Source organism: Miniopterus schreibersii (genome assembly GCF_964146895.1).
Source record: "Miniopterus schreibersii genome assembly, chromosome: 1".
In the NCBI taxonomy this organism is placed as follows: domain Eukaryota; kingdom Metazoa; phylum Chordata; class Mammalia; order Chiroptera; family Miniopteridae; genus Miniopterus; species Miniopterus schreibersii.
Genome location: NC_138101.1, coordinates 110,588,664 through 110,606,126, shown reverse-complemented (window position 1 = coordinate 110,606,126; position 17,463 = coordinate 110,588,664). Strand labels below are relative to the sequence as shown.

The 17,463-nt window shown below is 38.1% G+C and overlaps 1 pseudogene across 1 annotated transcript; it reads right to left on the bottom strand.

The window, feature by feature from the left end:
• Window positions 1-211: 211 nt before the first annotated feature.
• On the bottom strand, window positions 212-4,300 carry LOC308546561 (endoribonuclease LACTB2 pseudogene; annotated as a pseudogene). Its single transcript has 3 exons — window positions 4,243-4,300; window positions 1,417-1,720; window positions 212-701 (listed from the first exon to the last, which is right to left on the bottom strand). The product of its transcript is annotated as an endoribonuclease LACTB2 pseudogene (transcript).
• Between the last annotated feature and the right edge of the window lie 13,163 nt (window positions 4,301-17,463).

Sequence of the window (17,463 nt, the reverse complement as noted above, 5' to 3'; positions counted from 1 at the left end):
CAGCCCTTATAAAGGAGTTCCCGCAATCCTACTTCAACCAACAGGACTGAGGCTTTCTCCACCTGATAAGAGCTGAATATCTCTGACCAGAGTGGCTTTATTCTGACCAATCAGGATAATTGGACTAATCAAACTGCGAGGGTTTGAAGTCTTCATTTGCATGAGGATGACCCAATCAGGGAGGAGGGAAGAGGACTTCTGTCTATATAAATCAGCTCCCCTGTGGCTCTGAGAGTTCACTTTCCCTTTCCATCCTGACTGAAGACTGAGTTTCCCCCGTTAGAGCTGAAACACTGAAAACATCTGTGGAGCGGAGCAGACCCGCACAGGAGCAGAAGAGCAGACCAGCGCAGAATGGAGCAGAGCTGCCTAGATTAAGAGGGACTTGTCCCTGGGGCTTCTTTACAGCTGTGTGGTTCTCACAGATGTGCTGTATCACAACTGAGCTGTTTTCACTGAAAAAAATCTTCACCACACACCAAATTGGGATTCCTTGTATGAATGCTGTAGGTTGAAAAATTCTTTGAGAGTTCATATAATCACAGAAGTCTTCAAATACAGTTCCTTCCCATAGGATGCAATCTCCTCTTCCAAAAGCTGAGACATATGATCATTAGTGTGGTCAGGTGTGTATATAACTTTTAGAGTGGCACCCTCAATCTTAATTACATCTCCATCTTTCAAATAAACATATTGTTGCTCTTGTCAATCAGTGGTTGTTGATGCAAATTCAACACCAATAGGAATCCCCAGTTTGGAGTGCACTGAAGAAGGAAGCTGCATTCAGTGCAAAACAGCTCAATTGTGATGCAACATAGCTGTGAAAACAGCATGGCTGTAGAACAGTCCTGTGGCCAAGGCGGGCATGGGCCCCTCTCTGGCTAGACAGTTCTGTTATGCTCCTTCTGGTCTACTCTGGTCTGCTCCATTGTGCTCTCGGTTGCTCTGCGCTAGGTCTCCTTTGGTGTTTCAGCTCAAGTCTTCAGTAGAAACGGAAAGTGCACTCTCACAGCCAGCGGGGAACTGGTTTATATAGACAGAAGTCCTCAACTCTGGCCTGTGATTGGTTTGTCCTCATGCAAATGAGGATTATAAATTATCAAAGTTTGATTGGTCAGAATGGAGCTGCTCTGATTGGTCAGTGAGGATGTTGCTATAGAGGTACAGCTCCTATATAGCTGCCTCAGTCCTATTGGTTGAAGTAGAATTCCGGGAATTCCTTTATAAGGGCTGACTCAGAGTACAGAAAGAGTGCAGCAGGCAGCTCCGTGCAGAGGCAGGCAGCTCAGTGCAGGCTTCTCCCTGAAGTGCAGTTTGAGTGAGGGGCCCCAGGGAGAAATTACTTTTTTCCTCCATTTGAACCCAATTAGCCACTAGGCACCCTTCTTAGTAGGTATCTTCTTTCTCAGGGTCCACACTCTCCATCTATTATAATTTCTTCTCTCTAAAGATTCTGTGGGAGTTTTTTTAATGCGGTTTCTAGTGTCATTATTAGTGTTTTTACAAATATCTCTTGTGCCTCTGGTATGATCACAATGCCAGTGAGTCGCTGTGATTTCCTGGGTTGCTGTGTTAATTTTTTTTCAGAGCCTGCTTTAAACAGCTGATATACTCTGGAATTGCTGGCTCTTCAGTGTCGATGAGTATTCTTCTGGGGTGGGACCCTACCAGATACCCTGTAGGGTCATGGGACCTGGGTTACAGCCCAGTACGCGCAGCACTTGATAGGATAGCACTTGATGCACTGGGACTTAGCCATCTTGGCCTAAGCCTCCCGTGGGTGCATAGCTTGCGGTGTGACTGGAGCATGGAACTTGGAAAGTAATGATTTTTTAAAAAGATCATCTCCATCAGCTGTGAAAGCAGATTTGCTGCCATTAGAACAAAGTCAGTAATTTGAAAATACATATGCACATGCTCTAACATCCCCAGCATGGCAGTTGAGGTAATTTGCCTGTGGGAATTTATAAGGCCACACACTGAGAATAACAGGGCACCAGGGTTTGGGGTGAATTTCTCCAAAGGCCTGGTTAGCACCAGCTCATTCTCCCCTCAGTGGGGTACTGACCTGAGATGGCCCAAGTGGCTTGGGGACATCAGCATTGCTGTGCCATAACACAGAAAGGAGAGCTTAGCAGGACCCCGTATGGGACCAAGGACACTGGGGCACTAAAGACCGTGCAAAGACTGGCTGCCATTTTATCCTGCCTTCCTCAAAGACTTCCAGGTTCCAAAGTCCTGCAGGCCTCTTCCTATGAGTGCCTGATCTTGGAGGTACTTTCAGGAGGGTGTGAAGGGCAGCTTCATGAAGCACCTGGAATATGGGGTACGCTGGTGGGCTGTGCAGTGGGACTTGCAGCAGGATTTGTAGCAAAGGGTCTTTCTCCTGGCTCCCCACCCTGCCTGTTCCTGTACTCCTGGACCCCTAGCCCAGCTCTGACCAGGTTTCTCTGTAAGCTCATCACTTCGATGAACTGAGGATGACCCATTGCAGTAAAAGTGAGCTTCCGAGGCCTTTTGGGGGCCTGGCTTCCTGTAGCTGTTTATTTATTTAGCACTTTATATATTTTCACTTTATATATTTTCTTATATTAGCACATATATGTTTATATAAATAGGTCCTATATTGCTCTTTGGATTGAAAAATCAGGGAAATCAAGGATTGTTTTATACATTTATGTAGAGCACTGGGTCAGGAAGTTTTAAACTCCATGAGGTGAGGAGAATCTCCAATACCTAATACAGTGCCTGACATACATTAGGTGCCTGTTCCATTTATCTCTTGCTAAGTAACAGATTACCCATACTTAATGGTGTAAAATAATAACGGTTATTTGTTATTGTCTCTTTTGGTCTTTGGGTTGACTTGGCTCAGCTTGGTGGTTCTTGCCTGGGGTAGCTCATGTGATTACAGTCAGATGGTGACTAAGCCTGACTCATTTCAAAGGCCCCACTCATGTGTCTATGGCCTGGGCTGAGAAGACACAAATAGCTGAAGCAGCCAATGCTGGTAGGGATGTCTTTCTATTTCTATGTGGTTTCTCTGTGTGGTCTCTCTAAACATGTCAGTTTCAGGGTAGCCGGACCTTTTCCCTGATGACTCGAGCTTCAAGGCATGTGTCCCAAGAGAATCCTGCAGAACTGCATGCACTTTTGCTACCATATGCTGGGAGGCAAGCAGCAGCATCATTTCACTGCATTCTGTTGGTAAACCACTTCACATACCAGTCCACATTCAAGGGGGAGGGGGATTACCCTCTTAATGTGGGAAGTGTCAAATAATTTACAGACATGATTTAATGTTTGAAAACCACCACAGCAGTAAGTACTTGATTGAATAAATAAATAAAAAGTGTCATTTTGACTGTTACCAATTTGAGGGAAAGGCAGTATCTAGCAAACTTAAATTTTCTTACTGTTGATGACATACTGAAGATATTCGTTAATTTTTTTAACATGTTTACAATTCATGGGAAATTATGCATTTTTTTGTCTTCCTCATAAGACCGTATTATGTTGTGTTAATGAACTCAAATTCAGGGCTTGTAACTTCATTTCTTTAGATATTAATTTACTTCTGGGGTTGCACCAGAAATACCGAGTAGCACCAGCTTTAATGAACCCTTGCTGGAATCTGAAAAAACAAGTGTGATAGTTGAACATTTTTGGTGCCTCTTATTTCTTATTCATTTCATGCTAATGTACTGCTTTGCTGGGGTGAGTTGAGCAAGGTTTTAGAAACTTTGTCCAGGCTTCTAAATTGCTCTGAGATCTTCCTAAGAGTAAAGCAATAAATAAAAAAATAACAACTTTGATGTTGAGAAGATGCAAAAACAGTACTCTCCCACTTCTTACCATCTTAGATCCTCTATGTCTAATAATCTCTTAACTTCAGCATTGTCCTTGATAGTAAAGAAAAATCTTTCTGCACCTCAATTGATAAGACTTCAAAATTAAATTTTTTTCTATTTTAATGACTAGAATGGGAACTTGATAGAACATGAAAATTTTCATCTGATTTTTTTCTTCCCTGTCATCAGACTTGAGCTAGTTTCCTGGCCATGTGGCTGGAGCACCTTAGAGAATGTCAACTCTCTGGCATTGTTCATTGATTTAGCAATATTGCTTGTTTACCTACCGTGTGCCTGGAAATAGTACATCTGGGAGACTTTACAGGAAGAAAACAGTGTTTTGAACTGAATTTTGTGGGATAAGGTGGTTTCCAGGCTAAGAAGTACTTACGATTGCTGGGATATGGTCGCTCACCAAGGGAAGGACCTGGCTGAATTCCTGAGTCCATGTGGGATCATGTCCCTGAGCTGAAGGTGCATGTAGAGGGGCCAGAAGGAAATGCTGGGATTGATTCTGAAATGTCTTGGACACCCTGCTCAAGCCTTTGTTCTTTATCCTTTAGGAAATGGGAAGCTGTATCAGGTGGAAGGAATTTTAACAGGAAAATGATAGAAATCGCACTGAGATTTAGAATTATAATGCTGGTAGCAATATAGGGAAGATACTTGGAAACAGAAAATTGAGTGATGGAAACAATTCAGAGGGAACTACGGTGGCCCAGGAACTAGACAAGTGCCAAACCTCATCTGGGGAAGCGAGAACACAGCAGGAAATGGGAGGAGAGACTGGGAAGGCTGATTGACAGGACTTGGAACCTGGTGTGGGGATTGAGAGAGAAGGAGGAGTTGAAAATAAATGTGAGTTTTCTGTTTCCAGGTTTGGGTGGCTGAGACACCAACAGACCTAGGCAGGTGGGGGAAAGTAGCAGGATTGGGGGTGGGGGGCAGAAATAAAGAGTTCACCGTGGCACTTGACCACTTTTAAGCACATCTAAGGAGCATATATATTCCACCTGAGGCAAGGTGGTGTGTGGGTGTTTACTTAATAGCTTCTTCCCTATCATTTCTGTCACTTTAGAGGAATTTTGGCTTCTATCATCCCCTTTTGTTTTTTTAATTATTTTTTTAAACTTAGTTACTTAAAGTGTGGTCAGACCATCAACAGCCCCATATTTGGGAGCTGGTTAGAAATGTGCTGTCTCTAGTCCCACTTTAGACTTATTGAACTAGAATCTGCATTTTAACAAATCTCCAGGTGATTCATATACACTTTCAAGTTTGAGAAGCACTGCCTTAGAACCCTAGTTTCTTTCCTCCTCCACCTCCCTCTCTGTGTCTTAAGTAACTTTATTGAAATCTCAAATGTAAAATGATCTTCTTATCCCCTGTTGAGCATTCTGAGTTACTGTTATGGATCTACTACTAAAATGGAAAGGAGACACCTATTACTTTCCTTCCTACTGCTGGTAGTCTAGGTGGTTCATGGGGGAAAGGATGCTCTGTGACCCTTTCTAAAGGCAGTCTGTTACCCATGAATGCATTTGCTCCTACACAAATTTCTTTCTCTGAATTCTTGTATAACTGGGGCAAAAGCTGCTGCCAAGAGTGCCCATCATTTACCTTATGTTTTGTGGCTTCCTGAATGCCTGATTTTATTTCTATGTATCTTCACTAGCTAATCTCAACAGTGTGGACCGAAACCTAACTTCAGTGTTCAAACTTATTCTTTGCTCAGTGTGTGTGTGTGTGTTGTGTGTGTGTAAATATATATACACACACACATACTTCTAGGCTCTTCTAGCCTTACGCAAATGGATATGTAGCTTTATATTATGGAATTGCTCTTTTTTTCAGTACTGACCTGTGGGCCTGGAGTAAGTAAATTTGTTTTATTTTGACTGTTACTAGGGGATCAATTCCTGTAGTATCTTAGGTGGAGTTAAGGACATTGAGTGCCATTCCCAAGGACTAGCTGAAGGTGCCTTACATAGTCTTCTCTCTTACAGTACAGCTGAGAGATGAGCTTTTCTCTTTCCAAGCACTCACACAAAGTGTTTGAATCTGAGATTGTTTATAAGCCAATTACATTAGGCTTGATTATTTAGATTTCTATTTTGTAACATAGCAAAGAAGACACAAGAAACTTCTAACTGGGATCCTGGCTATTCCTTTCACAAATATCGACAATAATTGTGACAATTGGTTAAAAGATCTGGATATAAAAATGATGCAAGCAACAATCAGTTTGCTGAAATGATCCCAACAGGTGTCTTATGCTGTGTCTGGAATTCCTTGTAATGAGTAGAAAATGGCTTTTATGTTGTTTTAGAGGTTAAGAATTTTAAAAATACATACTGACAGATTTTCTTTTTTTATGACAAGTCTAGCTATTAGAATTTTATGATTATATCTTATAACATTGACTTATAATCATTACAAGCAGCATTAAAAATAGCTTACATCTTTAAAAATAATATACAAATTTAATTGACCATCTCTCTCTCCCCCACACACATATACACATACTCCCACTTTTATATACAAAGTGAAATTCTGTGATAGGCAAATTAGCTGACTGTGTAGTGATTTAGCATACACACTTATTCCTTATATCTGTTTGAACCTATTTTTTCCCTCCGGTGCTTAAATGTTAACTCACATACAAATACTCGATTCTAGGGAACTGAGGCCTGTGCTGCTTTGGGCCAAATTGATTGCTGAACTTTATAGGACTGGACTGCCTCAGGTAAAAATTTACTCAAAAGGAAAACATTAAGTTATGTAACATTAAGCTATGTGACACATGCAGAGAGCCAGGATGCTTCAGGGTTGGAGAAGCTGCTGCAAGCACAGTCAGCACGCAGAATTAGCGCTCAATTACCCCTTCACAATAAAAAGGCTATTAGGAGAGGTTGTTACCCATACAAACCAATTTCTGACTTTAGCAAATTTTAGATTAGCCCTTTTCTTTACATTAACTGACCATAAATTAAAGACAGGTAATTTACTTTTTCCTCTCCTCCTTATTTTAAACTGTTCTCTTTGTTATTTGTAACTGTTTTGGCCTTAAAGCACACAAAATTGTATTACTATGACCAATGCTGTTCCTTGATTTGTGTCATACTCAAAGTATTATCCTAGTCTCAGATCCTTTTATTTCTTTTTCCTTTTGACTCCCAAATGCATTAACAATTGTCTGGCTTCCATCAAACACTCATTCACATATGCTTAGTGGGAATTTTTCTACATATAAATATTTATGAAAAAAATATATGTTTTATATATGCTCAAAACTTGATTAAAATATTGTACTAAGCAGGTTGAACTTTTTAAAATATAAATTTTATTTTACAATTATAGTTTGCATTCAGTATTACTTTGTATTAGTATCAGGTGTATAGCACAATAATTGGACAATTATATATTTTACAAAATAGTCCATCTGATATTTCCAGCATTGTCCTGGCACCATACATAGATATTACAATATTATTGACTATATTTCCTCTGCTGTACTTTACATCTCTATGACTATTTTATAACTCCTAATTTGTACTTCTTAATAACTTCAACTTTTTCACCCAGTCCCCCAACCCCTGTCCCCTCTGGCAACCATCTGATTTCTGTACCTGTGAATCTGTTTCAATTTTGTTTGTTCCTCTGTTTTGTCCTTTAGATTTCCCATGTAGATGAAATAATAAGGTATTTGTTTTTCTCTGTCTGACTTATTTCATAACACCCTCAAGATCTATCCATGTTTTCACAAATGGTAAGATGTCAATTTTTTTTACAGCTGAATAATATTCCATTGTATATAGGTACCACCACTTTTTTATCCATTCATTTATTGATGGGCACTAGGGTTGCTTCCATAGCTTGGCTATTGTAAATAACACTGCAGTAAACATAGGGGTGCATATATTTTTTTGAATTAGTGTTTTGGGTTTCTTCAGATATATACCCAGAAATAGAATTGCTGGGTCATAGGGCAGTTCCATTTTTAATTTTCTGAGGAACCTCCATGTTGCTGTCCATAGTGGCTGTACCAGTCTGCATTTCCACCAACAGTGTACAAGGGTTCCCTTTTCTCCACTTCCTCTCCAGTATTTGTTGTTTGTGGATTTATTGATGATCATCATTCTGACAGGTGTGAGGTGATATCTCATTGTGGTTTTAATTTGAATTGATTTAATGACTAGTGATGTTGAGCATCTTTTCATATGTCTATTGGCCATCTATATGTCCTGTTTGGAGAAGTTTCTATTCAGGTCCTTTGCCTTTTAAAACTTGGCTTGTTGGTTTTTTCATGTTCAGTTGCATGAATTCTTTATAAATTTTGGATATTAACCCCTTAGCAGATATGTCATTGGTGAATATCGTCTCCCATTCAGTAGGTTTTCCTTTTGTTTTGTTGATGGTTTCCTTTGCTGCACAAAAACTTTTTAGTTTGATATAGTCCCATTTGTTTATTTTTTCTTTTGTTCCCTTGCCTAAAGAGATATTTCAGGAAAAATATTGCTAACAAAGATGTAAGAGATATTACTGCCTGTGTTTTCTTCTAAGAGTTTTATGATTTTAAGTCTTTAATCCATTTTGAGTTTACTTTTGTATACAGTTTAAGAAGGTGACCTAGTTTTATTTTTTTGCTGTCCAATTTCCCCCAAAACATTTATTGAATAGACTGCCTTTATCTCATTGTATGCTCTTGCCTCCATTGCCATATAGTAATTGACTGTATAAATGTGGGTTTATTCCTGGGCTCTCTATTCTGTTCCATTGATCTGTGTGCTTGTTTTTATGCCAGTAATATGCTGTTTTGATTACTATGGACTTGTAGTATAATTTGATATCAGGCAGCATGATATCTCTAACTTTGTTCTTTCCCAAGATTACTGTGTCTATTCAGAGTCTTTTGTGGTTAAACATAAATTTTAAGATTATTTGTGCTAGTTCTGTGAAAAATGCGATTGGTATTTTGATAGGGATTTTATTGAATCTATGGATTGCTTTGAATGGCATGGAATTGTAATGATGTGAATTCTTCCTATGCATGAGTATGACATATGCTTCCATTTATTTGTCTCTTCTTCAGTTTCTTTCTTCAGTGTCTTATAATTTTCTGAGTACAGGTCTTTTACCACCTTGGTAAAATTAACTTCTTGGTATTTAATTTTTTTGATGCAATTGTAAATGGAATTTTTTTCTGAGTTTCCCTTTCTGATAGTTTGCTATTGGTGTCGAAAAATGCAGCCGATTTCTGAATATTAATTTTGTATCTTGCTACTTTACTAAATTCATATATCAGTTCTAGTAGTTTTTTGGTGAAATCTTAAGGGTTCTTTATGTACAGTTATGTCATCTGCCAATATGACAGTTTTACTTCTTGGATGCCTTTTATTTCTTCTTGTTTTATTCCTGTGGCTAGGTTTTCTGTACTATGTTGAATAAGAGTGGTGAAAGTGGACATCCCTGTCTTGTTCCTGATCTTAAGGGAAATGCTTTTAATTTTTTTATTGTTGTGTAAGTTGTTAGCTGTGGGTTTGTCACAATTGGCCTTTATTATGTTGAGGTATGTCCTTCTATTCCCACTTTCCTGAGAGTTTTTATCATAAATGGGTGCTGGATTTGGTCAAATGCGTTTGCTGCCTCTATTGATATGACCATATGATTTTTATGTTTTGTTTATGTGGTGTATCATATTAACTGATTTACAGATATTGTATCAGTCCTGTTGATTTTTGCATCTATGTTCATCAGGGATATTGGGCTATAATTTTCTTTTCTGGTAGTGTCTTTATCTGGTTTTGGAATTAGGATAATACTGGCTTCATAAAATGCTCTTTGGAGACTTCCTCTTGAATTTTTTGGAATAGTTTGAGAAGGATAAGCATTAATTCCTCCTTGAATGTTTGGTAAAATTCACTTGTGAAGCCATCTGGTCCAGGACTTTGTTGGGAGTTATTTTTTTATTTTTTTTTATTACCGCTTTCATTTGTTGGTTATCAGTCTGTTAACACCTTCTGTTTCTTCTTGATTCAGTCTTGAAAGATTGCATGTTTCTAGAGTTTATCCATTTCATCTAGATCGTCCAATTTGTTGGTGTATTATTATTTATAATAGTTCCTTATAACCCTTTATATTTCTTTGGTGTCAGTTATTGCTGCTCTTTCTTTTCTAATTTTATTTATTTTGTCCTCTCACTGTCTCTTGATGAGTCTGGTTAAAGGTTTATCAGTCTTGTTTATCTTTTCAAAAAGTCAACTTTTAGTTTCATTGATCTTTTGAATTGTTTTTTAGAATTTATTTCTGCTCTTCTCTTTACTCTTTCATTTCTTCTACTCACTTTGAAGTTTGTTCTTTTTCTTGTTCTTTTAGGTGTAAGATTATATTGCTTACTTGAGGTTTTTCTTGTTTCTTGAGGTAGGCCTAAAATGCTATGAATTTTTCTCTTAGGACTGCGTTCACTGTGTCACAGAGATTTTAGGTCGTTGTGTTTTCATTTTTATTTGTTTCATGATATCTTTAGATTTCTTTCTTGATACCATGGTTACCCATTCATCATTTAGTAGCATGTTATTTAGCCTCCATTTGTTTGTATATTTTTAAAGTTATTATTTTGTAATTGATTTCTAGTTTTCTATCATTATGGTCAGAGAAGATGCTTTATAAGATTTCGGTCTTCTTAAGAGAGACTTGTTTTGTGGTCTAATGTATTATCTATTATGGAAAATATTACATGTTCACTTGAAAGTAATGCTGCTTTGGTATAAAATGCTCTGAGAACATCAATTAAATCCATCTGGTTTAGTGTGTCATTTAACATCGTTGTTTCCTTGTTGATTTTCTGTCTGGTAGATCTATCCATTATGTCAGTGGGGTGTTGAAGTCCGCTAATAAGACAGTATTACTGTCAACCTCTCTCTTTATATCCATCAATATTTGTTTTATATATTTAGGTGCTCCTTTGTTAGGTGCATAAATGTCTACAAGGGTTATATTCTCTTATTAGATTCATTCCTTTATCATTATGTAATGGTCTTTTTTATTTCTTATTATAACCTTTTTTTAAATTATCTTTTTCCTGTGTCATGCTACTCCATCTTTTAAGAAAATTTCCATTTCTATGAAAATTCTTTTCCTATCTCTTTACTTCCAGCCTCTGTGTGTCTTTTGATCTAAAGTGTGTCTCTTGTAGACAGCACAGATATGTGTCTTATTTTCTCATCCATTCGGCTACCCTAGATATTTTGATTGGAGCATTTAATGTATTTACATTTAAAGTGATTTTTTTTAGACATGGAAACATGCAACAGACTGAGGATTCTCAGAGGGAAGGCGTGGGGAGATGGGAAGAGATTAATTAAAGATCTTATATGCATATATGCATAACCCATGGACAGAGACAATAGTGTGGTGAAGGCCTGGGGAGGTGGATGCAGGGTGGAGATGTCAATGGGGAAAAAAGGGAGGCATCTGTAAAACTTTCAACAGTAAAGATAAATTTTTAAAAGTGATTATTGATAGTTACATATTTATTGCCATTTTATTATTCATACTTATGTTCCTCTTATTTTCTTTCTTCTTTTTAAAGAAGTCCCTTTAACATTTATTGTAATACTGGTCTGTGTTGGTGAACTTTAGCTTTGTCTTATCTGGGAAGCTCTTTATTTCACCTTCGATTTTAAATGATAGCCTTGCTTGGTAGAGTTTAGTATTGGTTCTGGGTCCTTGCTTTCCATCACTTTGAATAGTTTGTGCCAAGCCTTTCTGGCCTGAAATGTTTCTGTTGAGAAATCAGTTGTCAGTATTAGGGGAGCTCCCTTGTAGGTAACTAATTGTCTTTCTCTGCTGCTTTTAAGATTCTTTGTCTTTAACCTTTGGTATTTTAATTATGGTATGTCTTTTTGTGGCTGTCTTTGGGTTTATCTTGTTAGGGACTCTCTGCACTTCCTAGACTCTGTGCCTTTTTCCTTTACCTGGGTAGGGAAAGCTTCAGTCATTATTTCTTCAAATAGGTTCTGAATCCTTTGATCTCTTTCTTCTCCTGGTATCCCTGTGATGTGGATGTCATTACACTTCATATTGTCCCAGAGGATTTTTTGAAGTATCCTTAGATTTTATTATTTCTGTTGCTCTGATTGGGTGTTTCCTGCTACCTTGTCTTCCAAGTCACGTATTTGATCCTTTACTTCATTTATTCTGCTGTTGATTTCTTCTAGTGTAATCACTTCAGCTATTATAGTATTCATTTCTGACTGGTTCTTTTTTATGGTCTTTATACTCTTTTTTTTATGCTTTCAATGTTTTTTTGTTTAAGTCCTCACTGAGTTCATCTATTCTTCCCCCAAGTTCCTTAAACATCCACATAATAATTGTTTTGAACTCTGTATCTGATAGATTCTTTGCCTCCATTTTATTTACTTCTTTTTGTGGGGATTTCTTCTCTTCTTGTATTTGGCACATGTTTCTTTGTCTCTCCATTTTGGCCATTTCTCTGAATATGTTTTTACATATCAGGTAGATCTACTATGTCTCCCTGTCTTGGTAGGGTGCCCTTATGTATTAGATGTCCTTTAGGACTCCGTAACACATTCTCTCTGATCATCTGAGTGAGCCAGGTGCTACAGGGATGTTGCTTGTGTGGATTATGTGAGCTTTTCTGTTGTATTTGAGTCTGAATTGGTGTTGGCCCATTCGTGGGTGAGTTGACCCTCATATTACTTGACTATGAGGATTGACCCTGACCACAGTATACAAGTTGCTATGTGGAGGGTAACTCCAAGATATGAAATTTGCCCCAGCAGATTCTAGTGCCTGCTGAGATCTCCCTTTGTGTGTGCCACTCCTGGAGCTTACTGGGTCATGGTCTAATGTGACCTGAAGTCTGCCATTGGGTGTGTTGGTTCTGGGGAATCTTGGGAGGGACTTTGGTACCGATCAATGTCAGACATTGCCTGTGAGTGGCCATGGGCTACCTGTTAGGAGCTACAAAGTAATCCACATTTGGTGGCTGTCTCTGCTGGGCTTGGGTGCATGTGGGAGGCTCCAAGGTGTGTACCGAGGCCAGTTTCCACCTGTATTGAGCATGGGGCAAGCCCATTAGAATTCATCAGGCTAAAGTAGGAGGGTTCTGCACAGGAATAGTAGTGTAAGTCATGGCCCTCGCCCAAAGCCACACAAGTCAGTTTCTCTGTGTTCTTCTTTGTTGCCCTCTGAGTCTTCACAGACCTCTTCGAGAACCTTCGAAGAAAACTGCACAATGGGCTCAGGCTGGCCTCAGATAGCTGATTCCTCCAGGGTGTGACCTTGTCAGGGCAGGGCCACAGGGAGTCAAGAGGGTGGGACTAACATATCTTCCTAGGATGATGCCTTATGGAGAGGAGTGCTCAACCTTGAAAAAATTAATTCAGTTGGTGGTGTGGGAGATGGACTTAGCACAGGGATATTGGCAGCTGTCCTTCCAGCCCTTCTCCAAAGCCACTCCATTCTGTTCTGAGCCACCATCTCCCTGCTAGAGCCCAGGGTGAGTGGCTATGAAGGAGATTTTTGTTGAGGGCACTTTAAGAGGGCATCTGGGTTTGTAGCAGTCTTCCATCTCATTCTAGTGATGGATTTCTGCTGATTTTCAGAGCCAGATATTATGTGAGCTCCAGTTCCCAATTCTGGTGCTCTAGGCTGGGGAGCTCGGTATGGGGTTAAAACTCCTCATTCTTCAGGGAGATCCTTTGTGGTTGAGATATTCCTCTAGATTTTCAACCACAACACTTGGGTGTGTGGCCAGCCTTTTTTGCATCTCCCTTCCTTCTACCAGTCTTGAGGTAGCTTCTTTTGTAAATCCTTGGTTTTAAGGCTTCTGTTTAGCTAGCCTTCTGTTGGTTATTCAGGTCTATTCATAATTTAGTTGTAATATTATTTGATCCTTGGGGGTTGTGAGTGTAACTTCCACCTACTTTGCCACCATCTTGGATCCCTCAGGTTGACCTTCTTATATATATTTTTGTCAACACTGTTGTTCAACTCTGTCCTTGGAAATTAATCACCTTTTGACCCCTGAAGAATATGTATGCATAAGCCTCACTTTAAAAATATTTTACCTCATTTTGCCATTATTACAATCTTAATAGATGTTTTTGTGTTTATTGAGTTATCTAGAGGTACATATCTAGAAATTCCTGTGTTATAGGGCATGTGCTAACAAAATTTTACCACATATTGCTAGATTGCTCAACAAAATGGCTGTAATAAATATTTGCAGGGTGACTAGTGCATGTGAAATTTCCTATTTCCTTTCATGCTTGCTGGCTTTGGCTTTTATCTGAAAATTCATTTTTTTGGTCAGTGTAGTTTCGAATTGATGCCTATATTTTGGAGTTTTCTGATTACTTATCAATAAGGATAGGTATATGTTCATATTAGTCATCCCATTTCTACTTCAGCGACTTGAACATTTACATTTTTTGTCCATTTTTTTATTGGGTTGCCTTTTTTATTTTTAATGATTTATAGGAGTTACTTAAATATTCTAGGCATTAATCATTTCTTGGTTACATATATTGAAAATATATTTTCTCCACCTATCATGTGTCTCTTAACTTTGTAGTGCACTTTGTGGAGAAGAAATTTTGAATTTTGATGTAATCAGATCTTTCTATTTTCCCTTTATATGTAGTGCTTTTTCTGACATGCTTAAAAATATTTTCTGATCTCAAAGTTGTAAAGCTACTTTCCTACTCTCCCCTCCCCAATAGCTTATTTTATACTAAGGTTTTAAACTCATCTAAATTTATTTTTGCTTGTTGAGTGAGGTAGGGATATAATTTAATCTTTTCATTATAATGAGCTAATTTCCCCTATACCACTGATAAAATGATCCACGTTTTCTCTGCTTATGTATGATGACGCTTCTATTATAGCTCAGTTTTGATATGAGTATGGATCTGTTTTTAAACTCCCCATTTTGTTCCACTGCTTAGATTTTTTTTTTATAACTGGACCAGAAATATCTATTTTTAATTATTATGCCGTGGATCATGTCTTAATGTCTAGTAGAGTATTTCTAACTACATGGCTCTTATTTTTCAGAACCTAGACAAATTTTGATTGGAACATCAAACATTGGTTTAATACAATCCTCAGTAGGATTATATATGCCTTCTACTTCTGCACATGTAGAATACTGTCTCCAAGTGGCACATGAATTCTGCAAAATTTATTGCAAAAGGCCCAAATTTATAGATAAAAAGTGAATTTCTGTGTTAAATCAAGGTTTCAAATTCTTTAGTAGACTTCCTATGATGATATTTTTGTGAAACTCTTTTCTCATGAGTCCTAATTCATTGATACATCCACTTACCCTCTTACCAAACAGTAATTGAGCACTTTCTGTGTATATAGTACAGTACAAAGTGTTATCAATAAATATCTCCAAGTATCTACTTCCTCACATGTTTTAGAGAAACCAACTCTACTCCTTTGTAGTAAGGCACTTAACTGCTTAGACAATGCGATGTTGAGGATCTGTATTTTGTATGAAAGAATTCTGCTTGTATATTTTAGTAAATAATCTTCACACTATCATCGCTTAATGTTGTTCTATGTGGATTCAATTATTAGCGGATATTCTCTGGAGGTCTGGACTTTGGTTTCCATTTTGCCACCAACTAGCAGGTCATTTCAATGATCTGACTCTGTTTCTTCATTTGTAAAATTAAGACATTAGACTAGCTGGTTTCTACAGTCTCTCTCAGATCTAACATGAATTTGTTCTCTGATTACATATGCAAGAGTGCCTGAGGGTCTGGGTAGTGAAGTGACAAGTATTGAGGGGAAAAATTCCTGAGGGAGTTAGATGTGGAACAGAGTGCTGCAGGAGGGAAGACACATGGGTTTTTGAAGAATGTAGGGGGCAAGGATAATGACAAAGAAATGCAACCATATATGTGGAGGCTATAAGGTAAATTTATCTGGTTGAAATATACCGGAGCTGAAAGTGAAGATTGGTGAGAGGTGAGAATGTCACTTGTTACGAGATCTTAAAATAATTAATATTAATAATGTTATTAATAATAATGTGTACCCTTTATCTACTTATACAATATAAAGGGGTCATATGTTATCCATTTGATCTTTAGAATCCCATCCTTATATATATGTATTAAGTATTCTTAGCTTTATTTTGCACAGGAGGAAACTGAAGCACAGAAGTTCAAAAAGCCTGACTACCAGCTTGTCGTGTTGGGGCTGATGTTCAACCTAAAATATGTGTTATTTCCACCTCACCACAGTTCACAGACCAAGAATTTTAATATGCGAACAAAAGTGGATGTGATCTCACTAAGTCTTCATAGTGTTTGCAGCCTTATTTGGATGACAGAAAACCCCTACAAACACAGGTAGAATTACAGGTGTGATACGTGCTACAAGGTAGAGGAAAAGTCTCTGACCCAAGATGAACAGATCTGATCTGATTGGTCAGGGAGGCTCTGCCTGGAGCTGTTGGGGAAGAGACACTGACTAGTGAAAAGAAGGAAGCACTCTTAGTTATATTTGCTTATGCTGAGAGTGAAGATCATCACAGAGTTTTGGGAGCAGAGGTACATGCACAGGTATGTGTGAGTGTTTGTGTGTATGTAAAAATTATGATCAGAAATGTCTTTTATAAACAATCCTTTCCTCTATAATATGGTAAGTAGTTTTGGGAAAAAACAAAGTGGATTAGAGCTTCAAGGTTGCTAAAGTAGACATTCCAAGGCAGGCAATGGAGTTAGAGATATTCAGGAGAGCTGGGTTAAAGTTGGGGGATGAGGAAAAGAGAGGTGTCAAGGATTCTTCCTTATTTCTGCCTTGAGCTGATATGCACATTTTGGTGTTATTTCTCAGAGGTAGAGAATACAGGAGGATGACCAGGTCCAAAAACCAGGGTGGGGAACAGAGTGAGAGGTGGGTATTGAAAATCACAATAATGATGAATTTAAGATTTTCTTAGAAAATTACTTAGACTGCTCTAAAAAATTTTGGATTTGACCTTAAGGTGCAGTGAAGTATTTTAGAGTTACACACAAATGTTTTCTATTTAGATTGAGTACAATTACAAGGAGTCAGGAAAGAGAGCATCCTGTTCATTTTAGAGTAGAGGACACTGAGGTTCAAAGAGTTAATATGACTTCCCTTGAGGACCCCAGAGAATTAGTGACAGAACAGGAAATAGAACTGCTTCAGCCCAGGATCTTTGTACTATTGTACCAACTGCCTCTTAATTTTCTTGTTCTTGTTGCTGAAAAAAATTTGAGTTTTTAACATTTAGTATTTGGGTTTAGTAAGGTTTGGGAAAATCCTATGATAAAAAGAAATAAGAATTCTTTCCCCCTTCATTTTCACAGGACATCTTTAAGCCTCCCTGGGGAATCTGGAAGTTGATGAGAATCCTTTTATGCCAGTCCACCTGCTCTGTTAGGGGCCATAAGACTTTAACTAGAAACCAATGTTTTATCTCATGTTTCAGATCCATATTGCAGAAATGTATCATGTCAGCATGTGGCCTCCAGGCTGGGACTCTACACATTATTCTTTAGCTACAGAGGAATACCTACCTACAAATGTCCTATTTCAGTAG